The sequence below is a fragment of the Myotis lucifugus genome, unplaced genomic scaffold (genome assembly GCF_000147115.1).
Source record: "Myotis lucifugus unplaced genomic scaffold, Myoluc2.0 scaffold_28, whole genome shotgun sequence".
NCBI lineage: Eukaryota > Metazoa > Chordata > Mammalia > Chiroptera > Vespertilionidae > Myotis > Myotis lucifugus.
This window is the reverse complement of record NW_005871076.1, coordinates 3268139-3293630: the sequence shown is the minus strand read 5'-3', so window position 1 is coordinate 3293630 and position 25492 is coordinate 3268139. Positions and strand designations below refer to the sequence as shown.

At 44.9% G+C, this 25492-nt stretch overlaps 1 protein-coding gene and 1 pseudogene across 1 annotated transcript in view; one reads left to right on the top strand and one right to left on the bottom strand.

The window, feature by feature from the left end:
- Positions 1-25492, top strand: part of ARHGAP26 (Rho GTPase activating protein 26) — a 406595-nt gene that overhangs the window by 26177 nt on the left and 354926 nt on the right.
- LOC102430389 lies at positions 7983-10260 on the bottom strand (annotated as a pseudogene).

Below are 25492 nucleotides of genomic sequence, written 5' to 3'. Positions count from 1 at the left end.
TCATAGGACGTGGGTTTGAATATCGACTCTGCCACAAATTGCCTCTGTCTTTGAGCAAATCACTTAATCCCTCAGGACTGTAGTTTTCTTATCTTTAAAATAAGGGGTTAGAGTAAATGATTGCTAAAATTTCTAGTAGGTCTTTGGTTCTGTAATTATAATCTCTGGTTAAAAAAGACGATGTATGGCTATTAAAACTGCCACAGTTATTTCCTAAGAACAGTTTGAATTTCATTGGTGGGCCAAGTGGAGTGGATTGAAAGAGTTTCAAAAAAAAAGTTTCTGGAGGTACCCTCTGCCTTCACTACAACAGTTCTCAAGTATTATAGTACTAGAGACCTGGTGCACGAAATTTGTGCATGGGTGCGGTCCCTAGGCCTGGCTGGCAATCGAAGCATGAGCGTCTGGTGTGGAAGGTCAGGTCCCAGCTGACCTCTGGGCCCTGGGCAGCACCTGGGCCACCAGGTCCCTGTGCACCCCCCTCCACCTGAGTCACGGTGCCTGAGTCCCCATGCAGAGATGCGGTGAGCGCATCTGGCTGGGGCGCAGCATGGGCCTCTGGGCCACCCAGCGGCGCCGCACAGAAGGCGGGCGGGCAGTGCACTCTTCCCGGCGGCCTCGCAGACTGGCTCCTGTGCAAACCCACAGGGAGCTTAGCTGGCCCCTGTGGTCCTGGCCACTGTGGCCCAGCTCACCCGAAAGAGGCTGCGCAGGTGTGGGGCGGGCTCCTTGTGGGCGCTTGGCATCTGAGCGTGGGGCTTCCCCGGTGTGTGAGCCCTGGTGTCCCAGGGGAGGGTAGCAGGGGGAGTGAGACCTAGCTCGGAGGACACCCTGCATTCTCACCCCACCTCCAACCCTGTAACCCCCTGCCCCCAGGTAGCCAGCGAGTGGTCGCAGCCCCCTGCCTGGGCGCTGTGGGAGGTTGTTGCCGCCATCCACCCCCCAGTTTCCAATCCCAGCCTGGGGCCTGGCCCCGATTGGGTGATCAGGGCCTGCCAGCCGCTGGTTGCCATCTGCAGGGTGTTGGGTCGGGGCCGGGCCCCCTGCCCAACTCCCTCAGTGCCTGGGAAAGAGGCAGCAGCCCCACCCCCTGCCACCACCGCTGGTCGCAGTTTGCAGGGCAATCGGCAGGGTGATAGGGTCCCCGCTCACACCCGCCTTGGCGTGGCGCCACCTGTTCATCTGCTCCACCATCTACTGCAGTCCCACTCTTGTCGGGGCCCATTGGGGCTGGCAGCACCTCCACTGCTGCTCGCTGCCAGCACCGCATCACCGATGCCCGCCATGTTCCGCATCGCCCCCTGGTGAACTCGTGGTCTCCTGGTCAAACTACCACCCGAGGGGACAATTTGCATATTAGGCTTTTATTATATAGGATATTAGGCTTTTATTATATAGGATATTAGGCTTTTATTATATAGGATGGTTGCCTTCAAGAACCTTCCCACTAGTCCTTTAAGGATAAAGTCCAGATGTCTGGATATGGCTTTCAGAGCCCTGCGTATTCTGGCCCCTGGCCACTCCCTCAGCCTCACATTGCCTACTTGTCTGTGCTCTGTACTCCTGTCCTTGTGATTTGTTTCAGTTTCTCCAGTGGATGATGGATTTCCCAGCTTCAGTCCATTGAGTATTTCTGTTCCTTCTACCTGGTGTCCCTGTGCCTTTCCTGTCTCCCTTTGTTTGGTCAGTGCCTACTCATACTTTAGGTCTCAACAAACAGGACATGTGAACTTAGGGAGGGGTTGACTGGAACATCTATGCAATAAGAATGCAAGTGTTTTGGGATTAGATCGTGGAAGGCTCAGGTGCCACATTGGAGAGTCTATCTTCTTTCAGCGGCTACTGGGAAGCCACGGTAAGTTTTCTGAGTAGCATAGTGACGTAATCAAAGCTTTATGAACTAAATAGCACAGATAAGCCTCAAAGAGCATTGAAAACATTATTTCCCTAATCCCTAAAGCATTCCTGGGGGCATAAATGCTAGGGTTCCTGTTTTGTAGATGGGAAAAAACTGGGACACATAATGATTAAAGGACTTAGTTTAGGCGTCACAGAAAAGCAGTGATTAAGCCAGCAAGTGTTTTTACAGCTTGATAGAACTGTGATCTGCAAGATTGATGAATGCTGCAAATGACTTTGCTCATTTTCAAGTGGGTGGCAAGGTGAATAGTGCTGAGTACTGAGGGGCTGTCCCTCAAAGGTGACTGACTCATGGATGCTTCTGGAAGCTTTGCCAGCAACTTGGATTCTGCTTAGGATAGTTGGGAGGATGGATACAGGATGTTTCTTTGTAGCAAGGCCCTAGTCACCTGTGTGGTTGTTATACTCAAGGTTTTAGCAGGATCAAGGAGCAAGTAGATGCTAGTTTCTCTCTTGGCTGGCGTAGGATGAGATCTTTCATGGCAAGCCTTGTGTGTGATTCCATTTTACTTAAACTATAGGGCAGGTATTTGGGTTTTGCAGCTTCATTGCAGACTGTGTTTAAAACTGGGCTTGAAAATGCAGGACTTCAGTGGTACCCCCTCTGCCGTGGAGCTGTGCTTCTCAAGCTTTATTGTGCATTTGAATTGCCTGGGGACCTTGTTAAAATACATGTTCTGAGCTGGAGCTTGAGATGCTGCATTTCTTACAATGCCTAGTTGATGTTGGTACTGCTTAGGATATTTTGGGGGATGGATACAGGATGTTTCCGTCCACCGGAGCCTTCTCCCTTCTTCTCTGCTCAGCTTTTCTCTTTCTTGGTGTCTCAGACACTTGTTCCCATTTAGTGGATGCTAGTATTCACCACTGGGGCTCATTGGCCACTCTGTAGCCACATTGGTCTTTTCAAAATGAAAGTCTGATTATGTCACCTTATTGCCTAAAACCCGTTAGTGGCCCCTGATTGCAACCATATCATGGTCTCGCCCACCTGTAGTTCTATCTCGCATCATCTTTGCATTTTTCAGCCACGGGCCCCTGTTCTGCTCCCTTAGAAGCTCATGTGCCTACCCTGACAGGGCGTTGCCACACACAGTTCCCTCTATGTAGCACTCCTCTGCCTCCCTTCCTATAACTGTTCTGCCTTCACATCTCAGCTCAAGTGTTTCTTCCTCTGGAAGCCACCCTGGGCTTCCCTATCTAGTGACCTTGTGCCATTGCTGGGTCTCTCTCGTCCACAGCAGGGAAACAGGGGTTTGTTTGGGAGCATTGTTGGATATTGTGCTTTAGTTTTCCCCCTTCAGTGGAGCATTGTACATCATTTTAGGAAGTTGTAGATTGCCCAACAGCTGCCTTTCAAAAGATAGTCTTCCTGGAAGGGTGGTGATGGCGAAAGTGCCCTTCATGGTGTGTAGGAGGAAGAGGAAGAGCAAAGAGTTTCCGGTGGGAACTGAATCATATCACCTAAAGCTGGCTTCGGGAACTGCTGTTGGTTTATGTGTACGCAATCAGTGAACGGTCATCTCCCCCTTTCTCTCTCCCCCATGCTTCTCCTTTTTCTATTGTTCTTGCAGTTTTATGAAAGCAGAAACTATACCCTAAAGGGAAGGAATTGACTAGTTTGGGGCTGTAGCACGTTTGGCTGAGCTGAGAAGATAATCCAGGTCTGATGGCAATGTGGGCCTCTTCACCCACGGCCATGCTATCTGCATGCGAGCGGTCTCCCTGAAGCCCAACAGCTTTTGAGCAGTTTCCTGAACCCGGGAGCAGCCCTATTTAGGTGACACTGTTCCTTCCCAAATTAGAATTCCTTGAAGAGATGCCCTGAATATATTCTGCAGCAGACCTAACAACCTCACAATTTCGGTCACCTTTCCTGTTGTGGTCACAGCTCTGGCAGCAGTGAATACTATCAGGAATGACAACTGTGGGTTTTTCAGAGGAATATTTTAATGCCCTCCTCCCCCTTAGAGATTTGTCTTCTGAATTTTGGGTCCTTCTCATAATGAATAACAATGTAGACTGTAGGGTCTGTTTAGAGTCTAAGGTCCTGGCAGTGATGCTTGGAGGCTGAGGGTGTTTGTCCCTATGAATTTCTCAGCAGGATTTGTTCTGTGAGCTGCAGAGGGTGACGTGAGCCACAGGAGCACCATTGCAATGGCCTTCACAGCTGCTTATTCACTTGCTTGTGATTCATTGGGCCGATGTAGCGAGATGCACAGTGTTAAACAAAATGCCTTGATCCATCAGGATAAATGTAAAAATGATACCTTGTTATCCTTCTATTATCCTTGAATGTGAGCTCCGAGAGGAGCCATGCTTATCTTCCCATTGTCTGGCATGATTATCCAGAAAGTATTTACTGCAGAATAAATAACTATAAAAAATCCAGACTAAGCAGATGAATGGTAAATACATTCACCCAATTTAAAGGTTGGGGTGCAGAACTGGGAGGACCATAGAGACACAGATTACTCATTTCTGCTCTTTATGACTCACTGGAGTCCCTTCCCTCCCTTCATCCCTCCTCCTTTATTTGGGGTTTTCTTACATTAAACGGCCGTCAGAATCCCAGGCTCTTTTTCTTGTCTAGTCCGATTATTTCTGCTTCTTGTGATGTTCAGTAATTTCCTGACTTTCCATGGATCTTCTTGGAAATCAGCAGCGTGTTCTCATGTGCTCACATATGCTTGGAAACTCCTAGTTGTATGTCTGCTATCTGCAAGCTGCAAGGTCTTAGCATCTGGGTGGGAGGAAAGCAACGGTGTGGCAGTGAGAGATGGAAGCGATGCCAGATGCCAGGTTCATTCTTTGTTCCAACCTAAAGCAAGTGTCCAGACCTTTATATCGAATGGGTCCTGATCTTCCCTGATGAGGATCATCAGGTCACTGATGGGCAGAGTGTGAGAGGGTATGTGTCTTTGTGTACAATTCAGTCATCAGCTCATTGCAGGTGCCATTTCCTGTTGTTAAGGCATCTTTTTTTCAAAAAATTATTGATTTTAGAGATAGAGAGGAAGGGAGAGAAAAAAGGAGAGAGGGAGGGAGGGAGAAGGGGAGGAAGAAGGGAGGGAGGGAGGGAGGGAGGGAGAGAGAGAGAGAGAGAGAGAGAGAGAGAGAACAATTTGTTGTTCCTCTTGTTTATGCATTCATGGGTTGACTCTGACCAGGGATCAAACCCACAACCTTGGTGCATCTGGATGAGGCTTTAACTAATTTAGCTACCTGGCCAGGGCCTTAAGGCATCTTTAATCACATGAACAGTGGATGTGTGATTTAGTTGGTTGGGGTACAGGGCTGACTGCTTTTTCTTTCTTTTAAAAATTGTTTTCTCGGCATAGCTTTGATTCTTTGATCTTGAGCTGTGGAATTAATTCTGTAGGAGCCTTTTGAATTGTGTTTTACAATCATTCAGTTCTCCCTCTTGTCATCCCCTAGTTAATATCCACAGTTCTAGTGCTGTACTGGGGAATAGTGACAGTCAGAGCTACTATCTGTTGATGACGCCGAGTGTGCCAAGACCCTCTGTAAGTGCTGTTTACGCTCTCACTGAATCCTCAAGACAGCCTTATAAGGCAGCGATTTTCAGTTTGTTTGCCACAAGAACTTTTAAAACATTCAATACCTGACTGTTTAGGCAGGGGCTCTGACCTCTTTTCCCTTAGATTGTCAAATAAAAAAGTGACAGCAGCCAACACAGCAATAGCTGTCTGGTGTGAGTGAATTAAAATTATACCTATTTTTTTTGGGGTCAAATTGGCAAAATATATAATGTGTTTTTGGTGTGCTGCAGAATTTTAGTAATTAGTTTATGTGTGCCATGAAATGAAAAAGGTTGAAAATCACTGTTATAAGGTAGTGATTCTATCACTATTACCACCATCTCCATTTTATAGATGAGGAAGCCACGGGATCCATTTGAAAGGTATTAGATGCCCCTTTTTAATAAAGACAAACAAAACAAAACGAAAATCCTAAGCATCCCTTTGAGAAAAAGTTCCTTGCATGAAGAACAGCCTGCTAAGGTGTAAGATTTAGTAGAGGTCCCTCCCCCCACCCCTTTTCTTTTTTAGAACTGTTACCAAGGAGATATATTGCCTTCCAAAGACAAATATGCTGAAGAATTCCTCCTGCTTTTGGCTACTCTTGTGTCTAAACGCAACTGTTTTCCTTATGAGCAATAAGGATGAGGAATAAGGATGAAAATGCTTTGTCCTGAACTCTTGTGGTTAGAGTAGCCCACGAGATACCTCTTGGAGAAACATTGCATTGTTTAAAAATGCATCAAATCCGTGCCATTCATGCTCATCTGTGATGCCAGCCATTGGTTAGAGCATCCATATAAACAGTTGCCGTCTGTCTGGGGAGACTAGAGAGGGTGTAGGTCAGGTTCAGTAACCTTGTGGAAAGTGGATAAAAACTGAATGAAAAGAGCATCAAAGAGGATCTGTTCCCTCTTAAGTCCCTGGCAGCTCCAGAGGCTGTGAGTGTTGAGATGAGAACAACTGTTCTGTGGTACCTTCTATATGAATGAGGCATTTGTTTACAACTGATGCCTAGGAAAATAGGCATCAGTAACGGCTACGGTTTTCTCATTTGTAGCCCAACTCCATTATCATTGGTGATGAAGGCTGTAAGTGGATGTGTTGAAATTGACATTTTTCAAATTTCATTTTGATTTTAGTCTTATTTCTAAAGCATCTTTTAACACAGTTGTACCCAGTCACCAAGATTTAACTCATTTAAAGTTTGGTCGCCTTCATTTTTTTTCTGTCCTTAATTTTAGTGGAAAGGCTCATGAAAGGTGACGTTGCTGAAATCTGGCAGTAGAATGGCAGGAAGAAAAAGCAATTATAATCACCAACCAAAGTGGCTTTAGAGGTTTTGTGGATTGAAGTTTCTCAGTTTTATTGATAGAGAAGTGGGCATTAAAAAGCATTTTAAACAGCTTTATTGAAATATAATTAATATACTAGGGGCCTGGTGCACGAAATTCGTGTGTGTGGGGGTGTCCCTCAGCCTGACCTGCACGCTCTCCAATCTGGGAGCCCTCAGGAAATGTCCTACTGATGGCTTAGGCCCGCTCCCCGTGGTTCTCTGCTCTCTGCAGGGCCTGCCTGCTCCACACCGCAGTGACTGCCAAGCAGGCCACACTTTGCCTGCTCCCCAGTCACTGCAGTGATGGCCAAGCAGGCCATGTTGGGTGCTGCCTGAAGGCGGTGTTTGCCTGCTCCCGGGTCGCCGTGGCGACGGCTAAGCGCCCGTGCTGGGAGCTACCTCCTACCTGCTATCAGTCTCCACGGAGGTGATGAGGTTAATTTGCATACTCACTCTGATTGGCTGGTGAGTGTAGCAGAGGGACGGTTAATTTACATGTTTCTCTTTTATTATATAGGATACTGTGGTGCTAGAGATTTAGAATTAGCTCAGGGATACCTGAGTCTGGCGAGTGGTCCCTAGACTTAATGTTTTGGTTTAAATTGGGAGGCCGAAATCTGAGTTTGATTCCACCCTCTCTAAGCCTAAGTTTGCTCACCTGTGAAAGAGAGATAACAGTACATGAGCCTACCTAGAGCTACTTTGAGGATTCAATGAGCTAATAGTGCATATAAAGTGCTTAGCACATTGCTGGCATACCCTCAGTAAATGGTGGCTAGTTTAGGTCCATTAATCCAGCTTCATACATAGACTCCCACTACATTAGAGAACCTTATCTTTCTATATATGTTAAAGAATAGTTAATTGAATTGAAAATGGATTTTCATGTGTTAGGGAAAGAAAATAGTTATTTGTGGTATTGATTTAATTCAGAGTTAACAGATAAAATAAAGGATGCCCACTTAAATTTGAATTTCAGAGAAGCAATGGAAAGTTTGAAGTGTAAGTCAGTCTTCAAATATTTGTTTACTTTAATTTTACCTGGCTGTCTTGTGTTTTTATTTTTTATTTTTAGGTCAGTGGGAAGTAATTTTAATCAAATAATTGTACATTTTCTTCCCATACATCTCACTTTGTATTAGGAAATGATGTTGTGATTCATTTCATTACAGTATTACAAAATATTTATAAGAAAATATTAAAAATAAACACAAAAGGCAAAATGGGGTGAAATAATCCTCTCCCTCTCCCACCAAAATCTCCACTCCAGTGCCCACAGCACATATAAGAATCAAAACAAATAAGTAACAAAGATTCCCTTGATCACAGGTTCCCAAAGAATTGGAGAGGGTAAGAGATGGGATGAAAATGGGAGTATGAAAGGGAATGGAAGTTAGTAAAACTGCTTCAGTAACCAACTGATTCTGAATGAAATGCCCTTTCTTATTATATGCAGTGAATTCCCAGACAAGGATAAAGATATTACCTTAAATGAAATTAGAAAATACCATGACAGTGAAAGTAGCTCTTTGCCTAAGTTTCCTAAGAGCCTCTTTCTCCATGAACCAATGATGTGAACAGAAGCATGTTCAGGCATCAGAAGTTGTCACAGCAGTCTTTCCATCTGTTTCATAAAAGCTTCATACACATCATCCTTAGTTTGTACTGAGGTGGGACCAGATGGACCAGATTTGGGGGCTGCTTCCGCAAGAGGCACAGCAGGATCATGCTCTTACTTTCTTTGGGCAGCAGCAATAGCCTCTTTATTTTCCTGACGAACCCTCAGTGTGGTGGGCATGAGTCGAATAATCTCTGCCTTGGGATTAGTGATTTGTGGCTTGGCACTGATGGTTGCTGTGGCTTTCTTCTCAGTGGTGGCTGCACTCATGTCACCCACCTTGGGTCGCTGATTCAAGTTGGGTGGAGCACTTAAAACTTGGCAAGGAAGCTGGTGGGAAAAGCACAGGTGGGGCATGTCTGAGTGGAGGCACCAAAGGTGGGCGCATTATGCCACGGGGAGGTTGCCTTGGTGGGGGTCCCTGAGGAGGAGGGTCAGGAGGCAGACCTGGAGGTGGACCTGGGGGAGGGCCAGGAAGTCGGCCTGGTGGTAGTCCTGGAGTTTAAAGTCGGGGTAAAGGTCCTTCCTTGGAGTTCTGGCATTCCAAGTGTTCTCAGGAATGGAGGAGCTCCTGGGGGTGGTCCAGGAGGAAGGCCTGTAGGTTGTCCAGGTGGCCGTAAAGGTGGAGCAGGGGGTGCTCCTGGCATGGGAGGTGCTTGTATCTGAGAAGGGGAAACAGACGGTGGGCGAGCCTGTTGCTGTGAAGAAGCAGATGTGCCATCAGATTCTTTTTTATGCTGTTTTTGTGTTGCTTTTCTGCTTCAGAATCACCTTCATCATCGTCCTCTGAAAATTCCTCTACTTCCCATCCCTCCTCAGGGATTTCCGGACCTGCCATTCAAAGCATCATGGCTTGAAAAAGAGTCAGCTCTTTAATGTTCTTCTTTTTCTTCCTTGATTTCCTAGGCATATCTTCAAATTGTACACTCAGACCTGATTTTTTTCTTCATTGTTGTCTCTTTCATTATCATCATGATGTACAAATTTATCCCCCTCACTTTCTCCATCTGATCTGTCCATGTAGCTTACATCAGTACTGTCATCATGCTTATCTTAATCCATGTTCACAGGATAGCCATCATCTTAACTGGTGCTGGAAACATCATCATCATGACCCTGTTGAGCAAGTTTAGGACTATATAACATGTCTTCATCTCTTGATGACGGGGAAGAGCCATGGGCAAAGCTTACTTTAGGGCCATATATTTGTAAGACTTGAGGAGGAGGTGGACTAGGGGACAGACTTAGAGGTTTACTGCCAGGGGGCAAACATGGAACAAAACACCCTGTCCAAGAAGAGGAAGAATAGAAACTGCCTGAGTTGGAGGTCCATAGGCTGAAGTCTTAAGGGTGGAGGGTGGCTGGGCATCAGGAAGTAGAATGTCCTGGATCAAGATGTTGGAAGGAACGAACACGCGGCATATCTGGCAAAGGAATACTCTCCATTTCCACATGCTGAGCATTCTTGACAGCATCAAAATATTGGCTAAGTTGAGCCCTCCTCTGTTCATATTCTACTTGTAGCTTCCTCTGTTCTTTGTACATATCTGGATTCTCTTTTTCAGAGTCGAAGAATACGTTCAAAGGTTTCACGCAGCTTTTTTATGCTTGTCTTTCAGCACCTTCTCATTTACCTGTGGCTGTGGTACTGCATTAAAACTCCATTTCATTCAGTTTCTCCATGTCTAGGATAGTTTGGGATTCTTCATCTTCAAAACCTCAGCTGGTACCATCATGCACTGTTTTCCTTTCCCTTTAATTCTCTCTTCCGGCCTTCTTTTTGGGGTTGGCCTGTGGGGTTCATAACTTTTCTACTTTTGGTGGATGGTAGATCTTTGTCCCATGTTGACAATCTGTGTGGTTCACTTGTTCATTTAAAAAAACACACGAGTATCAACACAAGAATGTCCAAGCACTTCTGCCGGACTCGGGCTGCGAGAAGCTGGGAGGGGCTGATTCTCAGCCTCTTTTACTTCACGGGGGCCTTCATCTTTGCCCCTGGTCAGCTATCCGGCAACTGCCATCTTGAAACCTCACCGGTTGTTTTGGACTTTTATTTGTGAAATCTGCCAACTCTAATTTAATCCCATTGGTTCTCCTTTTTGGAATCTTTGGCTGCCTTTGTGATCACTACAAATGAGTTGAGGAATTTTGAATAGGATGCAGGGATGTGATGTTATTTGCAGCTCCTCTGTGGCCCCCAGACTTTTGTTGTTGCTAATAGAAACTCAGCCTTTCACAACTAGCCCTATCATCCATTAAACATTGGTTGCATAGCAGCCAAACATCTTTGCTGAGAAATAAGGCAGAAGGAAATCTCTCTGATAGCACTTCCTTCTCTACATGGTATTGTTGAGCTTGTGGTAAAGAGGAGGTCAAGAATGGAATCATCAGAGCCCTGCAGCTATGTTCACAGTTCGCCTTGGAGAAGTTGGGGGTCCACAGGCGTGTAGGCATCTGTGTTCTAAGGCTTCAGGGACCATTTGGAAGCCTTACCTGCGCAGGACTCCAGCAATGAGCATCTCTTGTCTGCAGATCTAGGGAACACACGAATACAAAAGAAATAAAAATCTTGGTCCTTGATAACTGAGGACTGTATAGTTTATAGAGAGACAGGACCAGGAGGTGTCAGTAACTGCTGTATTTACTGAGCACTTCCTTTGTAACTTTGCCTGCACACTGGTAGGTGCTTTCTGTGCATTATCATGGTAATCCTCACAGTAGCGCTTATGAGCAAGATTCTGTGATTATTCCCATTTTCCACATGAGGCAATTGAAGCTTAGATATGGTTTCATTTCTCTTAGGAAGGTAACTAGGAGCGAAATTGCTGAATCATATGGTAAATTTATGTTTAACTTGAGCAGATTTTTGAGAGAAGAGGGTAAAAAGATGGGTTAATAGGAAGTCTTAAATGTGGGAATGAGGTTTGGATAAGCCAGTAAAGCAGCAGTAACCTGGAGTAAAGTACCAGGACCCAGAAAGGTGAGCTGGACAGATTTTAAATTGGGAAAGTTAAGAAGGGCAGCTGGAGTTAGCCAGAGAGATCCTGATGTTCCTGGAGGCTAAAGCTGCTTCTCTTGTCATATTTGTCAATATGGGCAGAAGGCTTCTCTTTCCATTGCTGTTTTTTGGACATGTGTTCTGGGATGTATTTTATCCTCTTGCAGCACTAATAGTCCTTAACGGGTAAGGAGCAATACCTTCTCATGGAACATCAGTTCTTAAATGCCGAGTCCCACAGTTTTTGCTGAGAAAACATGGGCAATATAATATGAGTTTTTCCTAAAACTAAATTTATATAATGCAGAGGCTTGTGTCTTATTTTGTGAGTGTGTCTTTTTTACTATTTTGGAATAGTCAAGACTGTTCTTTAATATTAAGTGATTATATATATCACTTTACTAGTATATATATATCCTATTTAAATGGTTATGCTTGCTTGACATAATAAAATATTGCAACAGTATGTGTCTGTGGGTCTGTGTCTCTGTATTTAGTTCAAGTTGGTTGTTGAAATTCTCAAATCTGGGAACCACTGCTCCAAAGAAGGTTTGGGAAGGGAGCTATTGATATCCATGGTGGTCACTGTGTTTTGCCTCCTTTCTCATTTTTTTATATAATTGTGCATATGGGCAACTGGACTGATGCCTGGATGAGAACAAAATAAAAGGTTAGTGAAACCAGGAAAGGACGATCCCAGCATATAACCCCATTACTTGGATACCTGACTCTGTGTAAATGCAGGCAGCTGATGGGCACATGTCATCTTTAGTCGCTTTGGTAATATAAGGAAGCCAGAACCAAGTGCAGGTTGGATTTCTTCTGCAGGTTTGGGGCAAGCTGACAGTTGATTCTGTTCAGGGTATACACCTTCTCTCTGTGTGTGTGTGTGTGTGTGTGTGTGTGTGTGTGTGTGTTGGGGGCGGGGGTGAGTCTTCTGTTGAGGCTGGAGGCTCTGCAGAAACAGTCCCCTGGTGAGATCTGTGGGCCAGAACAGCAGCCCTTGTCCCAAGGGTGAAGGTAGCACTAGAGCTCCTCTCAGGCTTGGAGTTAGGGAGTTTCTGTAACATAATCTTGAAGTACACACAGCCACTTTTCCCAATGAATAATAACAGTAGTGATGATGCTCTGTGTGATGTTCATACGAGTGAAATGCATTGAGCTGAACACTGCAAAGTGCTTTCAGGCATGATGCAATTTGACCCTACCAACAGTTGTGTTAGAAAGGTATGGTTAGTTCATGTTTGTGTGAAGCAACTTAAGGTCAGGAATGTTTAGCAACTTGTTCACTTAACTTGCCACTGGATGAGAGATGCAGAGCCAGTAAGGGGTCAGCTAGGATTCAAATGCAAAAAAGCAACAACAAGGAGACATATGTAATACTCTTTGTAATACTTGAAGCAATAAAAAATAAAAAAATAAAAAGTAAACAAACAGACCAAAAAACAAATGCAATCTGTTTTCTTAAAAATCCAAGCCTCTCAGTTCAGCAATTTCTACCTCAAATCTCATTCCCAGAGGCCTAGCACATCAGGCCAGCTTTATTGTGGAAGTCTTGTGTGTGGAAGGGGAATGGAGGATGGAGTCCTTGGGCCATGCTTAACAAAGACTCCCTGAGGCAGCCTCACAGCCTGGTGTGTCTAATACACTGTATTTGCTGCCCCTCTGTCTACAGACAGCTCTATTGATTCAGCCTTGGGAAGTCTTTGACCTGGCTGTCCTCCTCACCCCCCCTTTTTTTAATACAAGGCCAGAATGTTCAAGTTCACACCCACGTTGCAACCCCAGCTCCGGGGGGCTGAGGACAGGGTGGGAGCACCAGCCGGGACAGAGGGTTCTGCTGGACCATGTGCAGGTGGCTTCCCCCTTGCTTGCCTTGGAAACTGGGGGCTTATTGTTCGCTATCTTCATGCAGTTCTCACTGGCCGTACTTTAAAAGCTTTGCCATTTCCTAGTGAGGAAGGTGGATGGAAAATGAGAACTTGGAAGGTTCTGTTTATTTCTTTTATTTTTAAGTTTAAGAATGTTGTGTTTTAGGAGAACGTCGGACTGAACAACAGTTGACTCTCTCTCCTGCCTAGATTTCAGCCATAGTTAGCGGTGGTGAAATTCCATTCATCTAACTAGTATCAAATTTGGCTTAGTGGTACTTAATTTTTACCCTCTCTCCCTTACACAGTTTAACATTTGCCTTAATTTTTATCCTCAGCAACCGGTGAGATATGGCTGGTGTTACTAATTTCTCGTAAAATGGAGTCTCCAAGGCATGAAGTGGTTGAATTGTGCAGGGTCTGGCTAGAATTGGATCTCGAAGTCAGGTCTTCTAATCGCTAGCCCAGCTGCTTTCCTTGTTATTGCTTTGTGGAATGGATTGGCCATTGATAATGAAATCCCAGGACTGGGCAGAAATGGAGGCCCTCTTAGCTGGTGGTTGAGCTACTTAGAGCTTGGTCCATCTGTTTGAGACAAGAGTTGAGCTCCAAGATGAACCATTTCAGCCCCACAAAAAAGAAAAGCTCTTATTACAGATGGTACTCGGCCCCTGTCAGCTGCTGTGGAAGTTTCTGCCACCGGAAGAGAGATGAAGAACAGCTTTTCTTACCATGGGTGAACTCTGAACATATGTTTTACCCATATATGGTGTATTGCTTAGTAAGCTTGTGTGTTTTTTTTTTACTTATTTAATTCTCTGGCACCTAGCCCATCAGTTAGTTGCCCCTTTTATAAGTGCCTATATGACTGGGTGTTCTGGTTTTAAGTCATGAGTTTTGACTTTTATCAGGAATTTACAGCTTGCTTTTCGAAGGGCTTAAGTGAATGCAATTGCATGGAATGGCAGTGTTAAATTTTGTCATTTGAAAATGTTAAAATGGAACGTAAATATGCGCTGTCAGGGTCTGTTTTGAATGGTCGTATTCATGTGTCTTTTTTTAAAAATATATTTTATTGATTTTTTACAGAGAGGAAGGGAGAGAGATAGAGAGTTAGAAACATCGATGAGAGAGAAACATCGATCAGCTGCCTCCTGCACATCTCCTACTGGGGATGTGCCCGCAACCCAGGTACATGCCCTTGACCGGAATCGAACCTGGGACCTTTCAGTCCGCAGGCCGATGCTCTATCCACTGAGCCAAACCGGTTTCGGTGTATTCATGTGTCTTATCAGTCTGTGTTAAACATCTTCATTGCTCAAGTAACCTATGTTCATGTAGAGTGATTAGAAAATTCAGATAAGCAAACAGAAAAAGGAGGAAAGAAAAACAACAACATATATACTCTAAATAGAGTCCCTTGAGGGAAGCCAGGATGTGAAGGACTTGGAACTTTTCAGAAGGGATCTAGTCAGCGAGTGCTATCATTCCCTGAATGGCTCATCTCTTCCTTGTTTCAGATGATAGAGATCAAGATACAGGTTGGGATATCTGAGCATGATCTGGAGAGTCAGGCATTTGGTTTGGTGCAATCTGCTATGAGCCTAGATGGCTCAGGGGTCAAAAAGTTCCGCTGTTAATGCACCACCTGCTAGGGGTGGCTGTGAAAAGGGAAAATTAGTCCTTTGGGGTCTCCTGTTTATACAGTTGCTAGTTCTCAAGCAAAAAGGGGTAAAATAATCTTACAGTCATACCTCCTCTTCACTTACTCTTCCCAGCCCTGCTGGAGCCATTTATCCACCATTCACCCATCCATCCATTCACCCACCCACTCATTCATTCATTCATCACCCATTCATTCATCTGTTCATTCAATAGGTATTTACTATGTACCTGCTGAGCATCAGACATTGTTTGCTTATGGCTGTGGGAATACAGATGAATAAGGCAAGTCCTTGCACTCATGGGGCTTACGTTGGATTGGTGCAGGTTGTGGCACCATTGCTTCCCTTTCAGATTTTCCTTCTCTAGCCATGAAGGTGCTCTTATTTCCCCTGGAGCTGACCACACCCCTAGGTTCTGTCCTGGAGCTCAGCTCACCCTCCAGCCGTGGGCAAACTACAGCCCGCGGGCCGGATCCGGCCTGTTTGAAATGAATAAAACAAAAAAAAAAAAGACCGTACCCTTTTATGTAATGATGTTTAGTTTGAATTTATATTAATTCACACAAACACTCCATCCATGCTTTTGTTCCGGCCCTCCAGTCCAGTTTAAGAACCCATTGTGGCCCTCGAGTCAAAAAGTTTGCCCACCCCTGCTAGACCCACAGCCTACCTGAAATTCGATCATCCCCAATGGGGAAGGTAAGGAGGAGAAGGCAGCATTTGGCTGGCTGAACTCTTCTCAGAATGGGACTTTACTTTTGTCTGGGAGGAGTAGGGGAGCCGATCATAGAGGGAGGGGCACCTGGCTTTATCAGAGAGAGAAGGCCTCATTGTGTGTTTTTGTTGGAACAGGTCCCAGAGACCTCAGTACAATGCTTTGGACAGGGCTGAGCTAAGCTACCATGCCATAAAATAATAGCCGAAAGAATCAGTGTGGAATTTAGCATCAAAGGGAGCTCTGTGTTATAGCTCTCTCCAGGCAGAGGGCAGGACTTCAGCCCCAGGTCAAGCCCTGTTGTTAACTTCATAATATCTTCATGAACATGCCTTTTGTGTCTGTGTGTTTGCTCTCTGTCCCTGTCTCTCAGTCTCTCCCTGCCTCTCTCAATCTCGATCAATCTATCTATCTATCTCTCTCTCAGGTATAGTCATTTATTAAGAGATTTTGATGGAAAATTTAAAACATATTCTCTGTAAATTCTCTCCCTTTTAATCTATGGCACATCTGGGTGGATGGGTGAATTGCAGGGATGGGAACATATGACACAGAGAACTTAGAAAGTTCCAGGAAACCATATTTCCCAAACTTTAGTCACTCACGTGTTTCTATCATGATTTTCTGCCACATTGACGTAACACCTATTCTATTGTTCACCTGATATTTTTCTTTAAATGGGTGTACTTGTTCTTTTTGAAAGGACACTCTTTGTTTTACAAGAGTATTTTATAACTTGGCCATAAATAAAACACCAGTATAATCTGCCCCAAACCAAAGTAACCATAGAAGTCAATCTATCAACTCTAATGTTTATTTACGTGCCACCTAAAATGATTTTGTACACTGCAAATTGGTGTGCTTATCACACTTTGGGAAGTTCCTTTGTAGATTGAACCAGCTGTAGCCAATAGATTCCTGGCGAGTCAGATGAATAAATCTCCAATAATGTTTCCTCCATCTCCCCCTCCCACACTACAGTGAGTTCCTGGGTACAACACAAGTTGTTGTGTGTGAAGCCTCAGGGAGTGTCACAGGTATAAGGGAAGGAAGCATTCTCGGCTGTCCTTTTCCGTGATCATCTATGGGCACTGGTCCCTTGAATAATTGCTCTGTACTCTGGGTGCAGAGTAACGTTGCCAGTGCTGAGGAGCAGATGGCATAGATACTGTGAAACGTGCCATGGACCAAACTGTCTTATGTGCCGGGAGTTCCCCCCATCTCTTTAGCAACTTTTTTTTTTTTTACCATGTGTCACAGAGCAGAAGCTGAGAGTGTGGGCTCTGGAGGTTGACAGCATGGTTTCAAATCCGGGGCCAGCTCCTTCTGTGACATTGTCAAGTAACCTCTTTCTTCATTTATTCCACAAATAAACATTGCGTGCCTGCTATAAGCCAGCCACTGCTGTATGCTCTAGGGGGTATATTAACCAACAAAATGGGGAAAAAAACATGCTTTCACCGAGCTCATATTCTTCTGGCCTTATTTTAAGCTGTTAAATGGGAGTAATAATAGCCTTACCTGCCATGGTTATTGTGAGCTGGCGCAGCCGAAGAGTCCTTAGCACAGGGCCTGGCTCAGTGGTTGCTTAATAAATGCTAGCTGTTTAATTATGGTACTTAGGTGCCCAGTATTGTACCAGGCTTTGAGCTCCCCCTCCTGCTGCTTTAACTTCAGCAGCACCCAACTGAAATATTCTCTCCTTGCTTCTTAGCCTGCAAGTAATTCTTAAAGCCCCACAACCTTTAGGAATCTTGCATGGCTTGGAGCCTCATATCCTAATCATAGGACTCTAAAAACTACTGGTCACTCTTGAAATAAGCTTACTCAACACCTAACTACGTGATGAGTTGTGATGAGTTGACATTCTCATGCTCTGGATGACGTTTTGCGGAGGGATTTTTTTGTCCTTTTGTTAACTGAGAAAGGCTCCCCTCTCTTCTGCTTTTCCCACCCCAGTGTCCCCTCCTCTCTTCCTGTAGTATTGAGGGTGTTTGGGCAGAAATCCTGGCCTTGCAGTGTGCTGTAAGGATTTGTTTAACACAGTTCTTTATTACTGCTACAGGAAAAGCTTAGTCAGTCTAGAACAGAGATATTGGTGCTGAGTCTAGACATCTGTCTTTGGATGGGTTTGACTCAATTTTAATTCTATTCATTTCTAAAAAGAAAAATTCTATTTATCAATTCTGTAATTAACAAAACAGACATAAGGTTTTTGTCCTGGGTCTGCCCAATCTGCCCACAGTCCCTGAAAGACAGAAGTCTTCATTGACTCAAGCACTCAGTGGACTGTCTAATTGTGACTTTTGTGCCCAGTAGCCATACTGTAGCAGTGATGGCGAACCTTTTGAGCTCGGCATGTCAGCATTTTGAAAAACCCTAACTTAACTCTGGTGCCGTGTCACATATAGAAATTTTTTGATATTTGCAACCATAGTGAAACAAAGACTTATATTTTTGATATTTATTTTATATATTTAAATGCCATTTAACAAAGAAAAATCAACCAAAAAAATGAGTTCGCGTGTCACCTCTGACACACGTGTCATAGGTTCGCCATCACTGGATAGGCTGACTGCTTCAGAAAGGATACCAGCCTGCCTGTGCCCTGCACAGAGTGGCAGGGGAATTACTTAGAGTTAGGAACAACTTGAACGGTGTGCATTTCAGTTTGCTAGGGCTGCCATAACGAAGTACAACATACTGGAAGGTTTAAACAACAAAAATTTATGCGCCTAGATGCCTGAGATCTAGGGATTGGCAGGTTGGTTTCTTCTGATGCCTCTTTCCTTGGCTTACAGATGGCTGTCTTCTCCCTGTGTCTTCACATGGTCTTCCCTCTGCTATTATCTGAATCCTAATCTCTTCTTATAAGGATACCAGTAATACTGGATTAGGGCCCACCAGTATGACCTCTTTTTACCTTAATTACCTCTTTAAAGGCTGTATCTCCAAATACAGTCATATTCTCAGGTACTGGGGCTTAGGACTTCAACATACACTTTTTAGGGGGACATGGTTCAGCCCGTAACAGTGTGGTTCAGGAATACAGTTCCAAAATACACTTGTATTACCTAGGCCTTGAGTTGCTCAGATGGGTTTTTGAGGGTAGTAGGAGTTCTAGAAAGTGAGCCAGCTTCAGGTTTGGGCACTGACTCCGTGGTGGCCACCATTACTAGTTTAATGAGATCTTGGTGGTGACCTAGGCTGGTTGGCTGATCCTAGAAGGGTCAGCCAGGCCACAAGTAGATGCACAATTTCACCCACCCTGTGCCTTGGCTACTTACAGACAGGATTTGAGACAGAAGGGTAGAGATAGTTTGGGGAAGGATTTGTTGACAAGGAAAGTGTGATATTGTCCTTCAGACAAGACTCAGAACTTTGTGAAGAGTTGGGAAAACCACGGCTAGAGTTTTCCAGTAATCTGAAACCCCCCTCTTCCGGTTACATGTTCTGTAAACAGCGACTGCCTATAAGAGGGGTTTGGAGTCTGTTGACTTTGGCTGAGATGTAGCCTGAGAAGATTCATCAGTTTCCAATTCCTGTTCTCTCAGGATATTAAGTATTGCAATGAACTGGGAAACTTTTCTTTATTAAAATTGGAGGAAGAGTTGGGCGTTTTGAGGGAGACCTGGAACAGGAAGGGAGCTGACACCAGAAGTTTGACTGCATTCCTTCAGAGATCATGTTATCCTTTTTGCATTGTCAGTGGTTAGTAGCTTAAGTATGCGGTGCAACAAGGGGAGGTAAAAAATAAAAATGCTCCCAGAAGTGCTGACAGTATAGCTAGTTTGTGCAGCAGTGTGTATGGTGGTTAAAGGTACAGGCTCTGGAGTCCCATTGACCTGGTTCAGATCTTGGCCTTATTGTTCCATCACCTGTGTGACATTGGGCCAACTATTAATCTCTCAGCTTCAGTTGTCTTATCTGTAGAATGGGAATGATATTCCTACCTGCCTCATTTTGTGAAGATCAAATGAGATAATGCATGTAACACCCTTAGTTAATGTTCAATAGTTGTTAGCCTCTGCTCTTAGTATGAGTGCAGGATGATTGACAGGTTGTTTCCCAGTTTGGTGTCCAGCTTCTAATTAAGAATAAAACAGCATGGCATTTTTATCAGATTCTGATCTCATGTACTTTTTCAGTTAGCCAGGAGAAATTACTTTAATTATTATTGTTATTATTATTATTGTTATTTTTTTTGCGGGGAGGGGGGTTGAACTCATATTTAAGGAGGAAATTCTTTCAAATGGAAAATAAGTATTTTTTAAATTATATTTGTTATCAGGTGAAGGTCATGTATTTATATTTACTCTATACATTTATTGAGATGACCCTGTCACCTTCTTGCATCCTTCTCCCACATGCTTTGCAGACTTCCGTCATATTTGCCCCCACTCCCACCCACCACAGGGCCTTTGCACTGACTTTTTGCTGGACCTAGAATATTTTGGCCACTTCCTAGTCTCACCACTCACCCCTCAGTCTCATCTCAGCTTCACTCTTCCGGTTGACCTTGCTTGTCCTTCTGTGCTTCTTCTATAGGACACTGGTTCTTTACTTCTGCAGCATAGAGTTGATGCTAACTGTATACTCATTTGGGTAAGATTTGACTAATAAAGCTTGTCACTTCACTAGATGAGAAGCCCATAAGGGTGGGAACCATGTCTTTTTTTTTTGTTCACCATTGTATACCGAGCATCCTATAACACCTTCGTGCATAGTAGACACTGAGTCAATATGTGTTGAATGAGTGAATTGATATTGTTTTGTTAAAAAGAGCTATACTAGGTACCCTGCGGGCTGCAGAGATAAGCCTATCCAGCCCCTGCTCCAAAGGGGTATTCAGTCTCAGAGGAGAACACCATTTAAGAGTGCCATAGGCAGAGTGAACCCGTGAAGCCAGACTTCACATGAGGGGGATGCTACATGGGAGGAATAAGCAAAGGCAATCTTGTAGGAGATGCCATGTCCACACCGGGCCTTGGAGGAAGAGGCGTTGGGCCTGAAGAAATGGGAGAAAAAGGCCCCTTAGATGGAGAGAACTATGTAAGCAAAGGCTTGGAAAGTATAGCCTGGCCTCAGGGATGGGAGTCAGGTGGTTTGGCTGGAGCCCAGCAGGCTTGCAAGGAACCAGTGGGCAGTGAGTTGGAGGGTTTGTGAGGCCAGGCAAGGCACTTCTGGTTGGTGTGAAGGAAAAGGGATGTGCCTTCAAAGGTCCTGAGCAGAGGGGTGATGTGATCAACCATGGGCTCTAAGATGGTAGTTTCTAAGATGGTGCACTTGGAGGAAAGACTGGGGTGGGGAGGCCAGGTAGGGAGAAACTCAGAGAGTGGGAAGAAGAGGGCTTAAGTGAAGGTCAAATAATGAGAAAGAACATAGATGGGGCCTGGCCACTGGTTAGAGGTGGGAGACAGAGACAATGATGGGATTGTGGATCTTGGGCGCCCGAGACTAATGATTCTTTTAAATACAGAACATGGAAAGCACCCAGCACAGTGCCTGGCAGGTGTTGGAAGTTCAGTAAATGTTAGTTCTCTTCCCTGTGCCAGAATGAGGAACTCAGATGGAGAAACAAGTGGGAGGGAGGTGCCAGCACAGTATTCAGGTGATGAAGCTTGGCAGGTGGAAAAGCAGGAATGGAGTTGGCAAGGGGAGAGCGTAATTGTTAAAACTATGGGTGAGAGAAAGGGTGTCTTCGTGTGTCCAGGCTGCTGTAACAAAGTGCCACAGACTGGTTGGCTTTTAAACAACAGGCATTTATTTCTCACAGTTCTGGAGGCTGGAAGTCCGAGATACCGGTGCCACTATGGTCAGTTTTGGTGAGAACCCTCTTCTAGGTAGCAGACTTGCCATTGTATCCTTCTGTGGTAGAGACCAGAGACAGGAAGCAAGCTCTCTCCTGCCTTATAAGGGCACTAATCTCATCATGAGGCCCCTACCTTCATGACCTCATCTAATCCTAATTCCCTGCCAAAGGCCCCACATCCTAATATCGATATTTTGGGGAGTAGGGTTTCAATAGGTGAATTTTGGGGATACACAAATACTCAGTTTAAAGCAGGAGGTTTGGGTAGAACTTGGGGGACCATCTTCTTCTGAAGGTAAGGGTAGGAAGCAGGGAGCCAAGTGAAAAAGAGTCGGAGATGCAGGAGGGGAGACCCCAAGAGGATTGTGCCTTGAAAGCTTTGGATCATAAGATGGGTTTCTCTGCTGTAGACATGATGAAGGCTAAGAGTACCTTAGGTGGCCTGTGGGCGGGATTGGATCTTGGGTTAACTGCTGTTTCAGCCAGCCATCTTTGTTATTCCCATTCCCTAACCATAGACTGCATCCCCCACCCTGAGCAGCCGTCTAGTAAGTGCCCATCTCTCAGGAGCTGGTGTGGGTAGATCCGCACAACTTCAGTGCTTGGCTCACTGACTCTCCCAAACCCCACCCTGAGCAGCCGTCTAGTAAGTGCCCATCTCTCAGGAGCTGGTGTGGGTAGAAAGTGGATCCATCAGCATCGTTTTAAAACTGACTCTCCCAAATCGGTCATTCAGAGTTGTTGAATTACACTGTTCACCCCTCTTGCAAAGATGGTGGAAAGTGGATCCATCAGCATCGTTTTAAAAGTAAAATCAGCCCCGGTGAGGTCGGGACGGCCCCGGTGAGGTTGAAACGGCCCCCGTGAGGTAGGGACGACCCCGGTGAGGTTGAAACGGCCCGGTGAGGCTCAGACGGCCCTGGTGAGGTTGAGACTACTCCAGTGAGGTTGGGACAAATAAAGGGGACCAGTATAGACTGATGAACAGGGGTAGATACAGAAGCAGAGCAACATTGAACAGAATGTCAAACTACAGTGGGAAGCCTGGGGAGGGTTTGGGGGGGGGGATTAAGAGATCAACTGAAGGACTTATATGCATGCATATAAGATTAACCAATGGACACAAGACACGGGGCGGGGCGGGGCGGGGCGGGGGGTAGGGGCCGGGGGAATGTCAAGGGGGGGAAAAAAGGAGACATATGTAATACTCTTTGTAATACTTTAAGAAATAAAAATTATTAAAATATTAAAAAAAATAAAAGTAAAATCAGCCACACAAACATGGAAAAGTTAGGTGTCTTGTTTAAAATTCCTCACCAGACTTGGATCTACTTGGAGTTTGGATAATCAGAGTTTTAGTTGATTGGTGAATGTTGACAGGTTAATTGCCTGCTCTGGGCTTTAGATTTTAGGAATGAGATATGAATAATAGGGGCATCAGAATGGGCTTTGGAGTTGTAATTAAGGTCCTGCTTTCTCTCCCTTAGCGCGTCACCCTCTCCCAAGCCTGGGAATGTGGATTTTCTTCCAGTGTTTGTTAGGTGTTCTGATGGCTATTGGCAGGTTTCTTTAGATCTGCCTGGCCTGGTAGTGTATCTTCTCTGCCATCCCATGTGGGACCACAAAAGACAATGCCACGTACCAATTACTATTTAAAAATAAAATCACTCTACTTTAATCATCTCTGTCTGTGACCTGGGCCAAAGCCAGGTCAGCCAAGCCATGCTCCAGCCAGTTGGCACACCTTCTCTCAGCTTCTTGCCTTTGTACACCATTATTTTCTTGGTGCTGTGCCCATAGGTGTGATATTGCTGGCAGGGGTCAGGGACTGGCACAGGAGGCAGGGCTGCTGGAGGGAGGATCTTTTGTTGGCTGCACCTTATGCTGTCACTCAGACACTAGCTCTAATTGGAGTTTCTGCACTGTCCTTTAATATCATTTCATAAAGTAACACAGCATGATGAGTAAGAGCTCAGACTCTGGGGTTTGGATCCTCTCTTTATTAGCTGTATTACCTTGGCAATCATTTAATTTTTCTGAGTTTGGTTTCCACCTTCATTGGACTTTCAGGAAGAATAAATGAGATCATCATTATAAAAAGCCTAGCTCATATGCTAATACACTCAGTCAATGTGAGCTGTGTTTGTTATAATTCATATTCTTTCCCCACAATCTGCAGGAAGGAAGAGCTGCTTGTAACCTTGTATCAGCTCCTTCTTGTGGCACCTGTCACCTGAAGTGATGTGGAGGACCCTCAATTACAACTCCCCTTCCCTGTCCCTATGAGAAGGTTCCAGCCCCCTCTCTCTTGGGGTGTATCTGGAAGGATGCCCACCCTGACTCCTGGCTCCTGGCTTTTCTTCAGCTCCACCTGGCCATCTGAGTCAGGGCCGTGCAGCACAGGGAGTCTCTGTTTAGTGGTGATTGGGTTGTGAGGAGCAGCTGCCTGCTCAAACCAGCTGAAGCCAAGAGGAGAAATTCGTTGCTGAGATGCTGGGATGTCCCATGGACCCTGAAGGCAGGAAGTATCGCTGGCCTGGAACCAGGAACTGGGAAGTCAGGAACCAGGGTGTGTGCACTTTCTCTCTGGGGCTGCTGAGTCTCCTATCACTTGCCTCCACAGACCAGCTTCTGGCTTTAGTGTGCGCACAGGAGGAAGAGGCCGCCCCAACCCAATTATGAAAAACTCCTCAGTGTGAATGTCCAGCATTCCAGCACTAGTGAACAAGGTCCTCTGTACACTAATGATAAATTCTCCGGAGAGGAGCAGGTTGGCCCACCTCCGGTCCATGCAGCGAGGAAGCAGGGTTGGGGTGGGGTGGATTGGCTCACCTCATTGATGGGATCAGGCAGGTCACAAAAGGGCATAGGGAGAGGTGAGTCACCTCCATACCTGTCATATCTCCTGGCCTTCTAGTAGGAGGAAAAGCCCCCTTTTATTCTCCCATAGCCAGCATTGCCAGGTGTATGCAGACTGAGGCTATTAGGTCATCTGGGATTGCCAGAATAGGCACCCTCCACATCACAGTCCATTAGTGCATCATAAAATCCTCTGGTGATCCCAGATTCCTGGATTGTATGAACCAGTGTTTCCCAAAGAGGAGTAGTTCTTATGTATAGGTGATACGAGAGATGGTTTTTGATACAATAACAAAAATTTTTGTATTGATAATTATATATTTCATTTGGAAAAATTGTAACTAAGGATCAAACCCTCAATTTCACAACTGTTACATATAACATTTCCTTTTATATTACATGTCAGTAAAAATGAGTTTATGTAAAACTTTTAAATACTGTGGATTTAGAAAAAAAAGTGAAGGTGGTATGTGATCGAGTGAAGTTAGGAAACAGTGAGTGGTGGACCAGGGGTTTTTCCCTGAAAGCCCAGGAAAGTTTTCAGGAGGTCTGTGAATCCCTTAATATTATTGTAGGCAAATTTTTGAGTGTATTTACTTTGATTTTTTTTTCCTGGAGGGGTCTTAGCTTAGTTTAAAAATTTAGTGTGCATTGGAACTTTCTCTGGGGTTATTTGTTGAAAATGCAGTTTCCTTCTCCAGAAATTTTGATGTATCAGTTGCAATGGAAGCCATTCCATACTGGGAAATGTGTATTTTCACAAGCATTTAGGTGACTGAAGCAGGTGATTCTTGGACTTTGCATTGAGGAATGCTGCTTAGAGTGGGTAGTGTGGTCCTCGGCTTCGACTGTATTCTCTGGGCCATCTATAACCCCAATGCCTCACTGCAAGGGCGTTGTTCCTCTCTGGACTGTGACCGGCAGGTCCAGGTCCTTGTTTCTCAAATTATGGTTCCTGGACCAGCAGCATCAGCCTTGTCTGGAAATTTGTTACACATGCAAGATCCTGGCCCTGCCTGGTACCTACAGAATTGGAATTAACATTTTAACAGATACCCACGTGATTGGTATGAACATTTGAGAAGCACTGGGTAATGCTCTTCATCTGTAAGTCAATTTCATGCTACTCTGTGCTGGAGACTTTTTATGAAAGC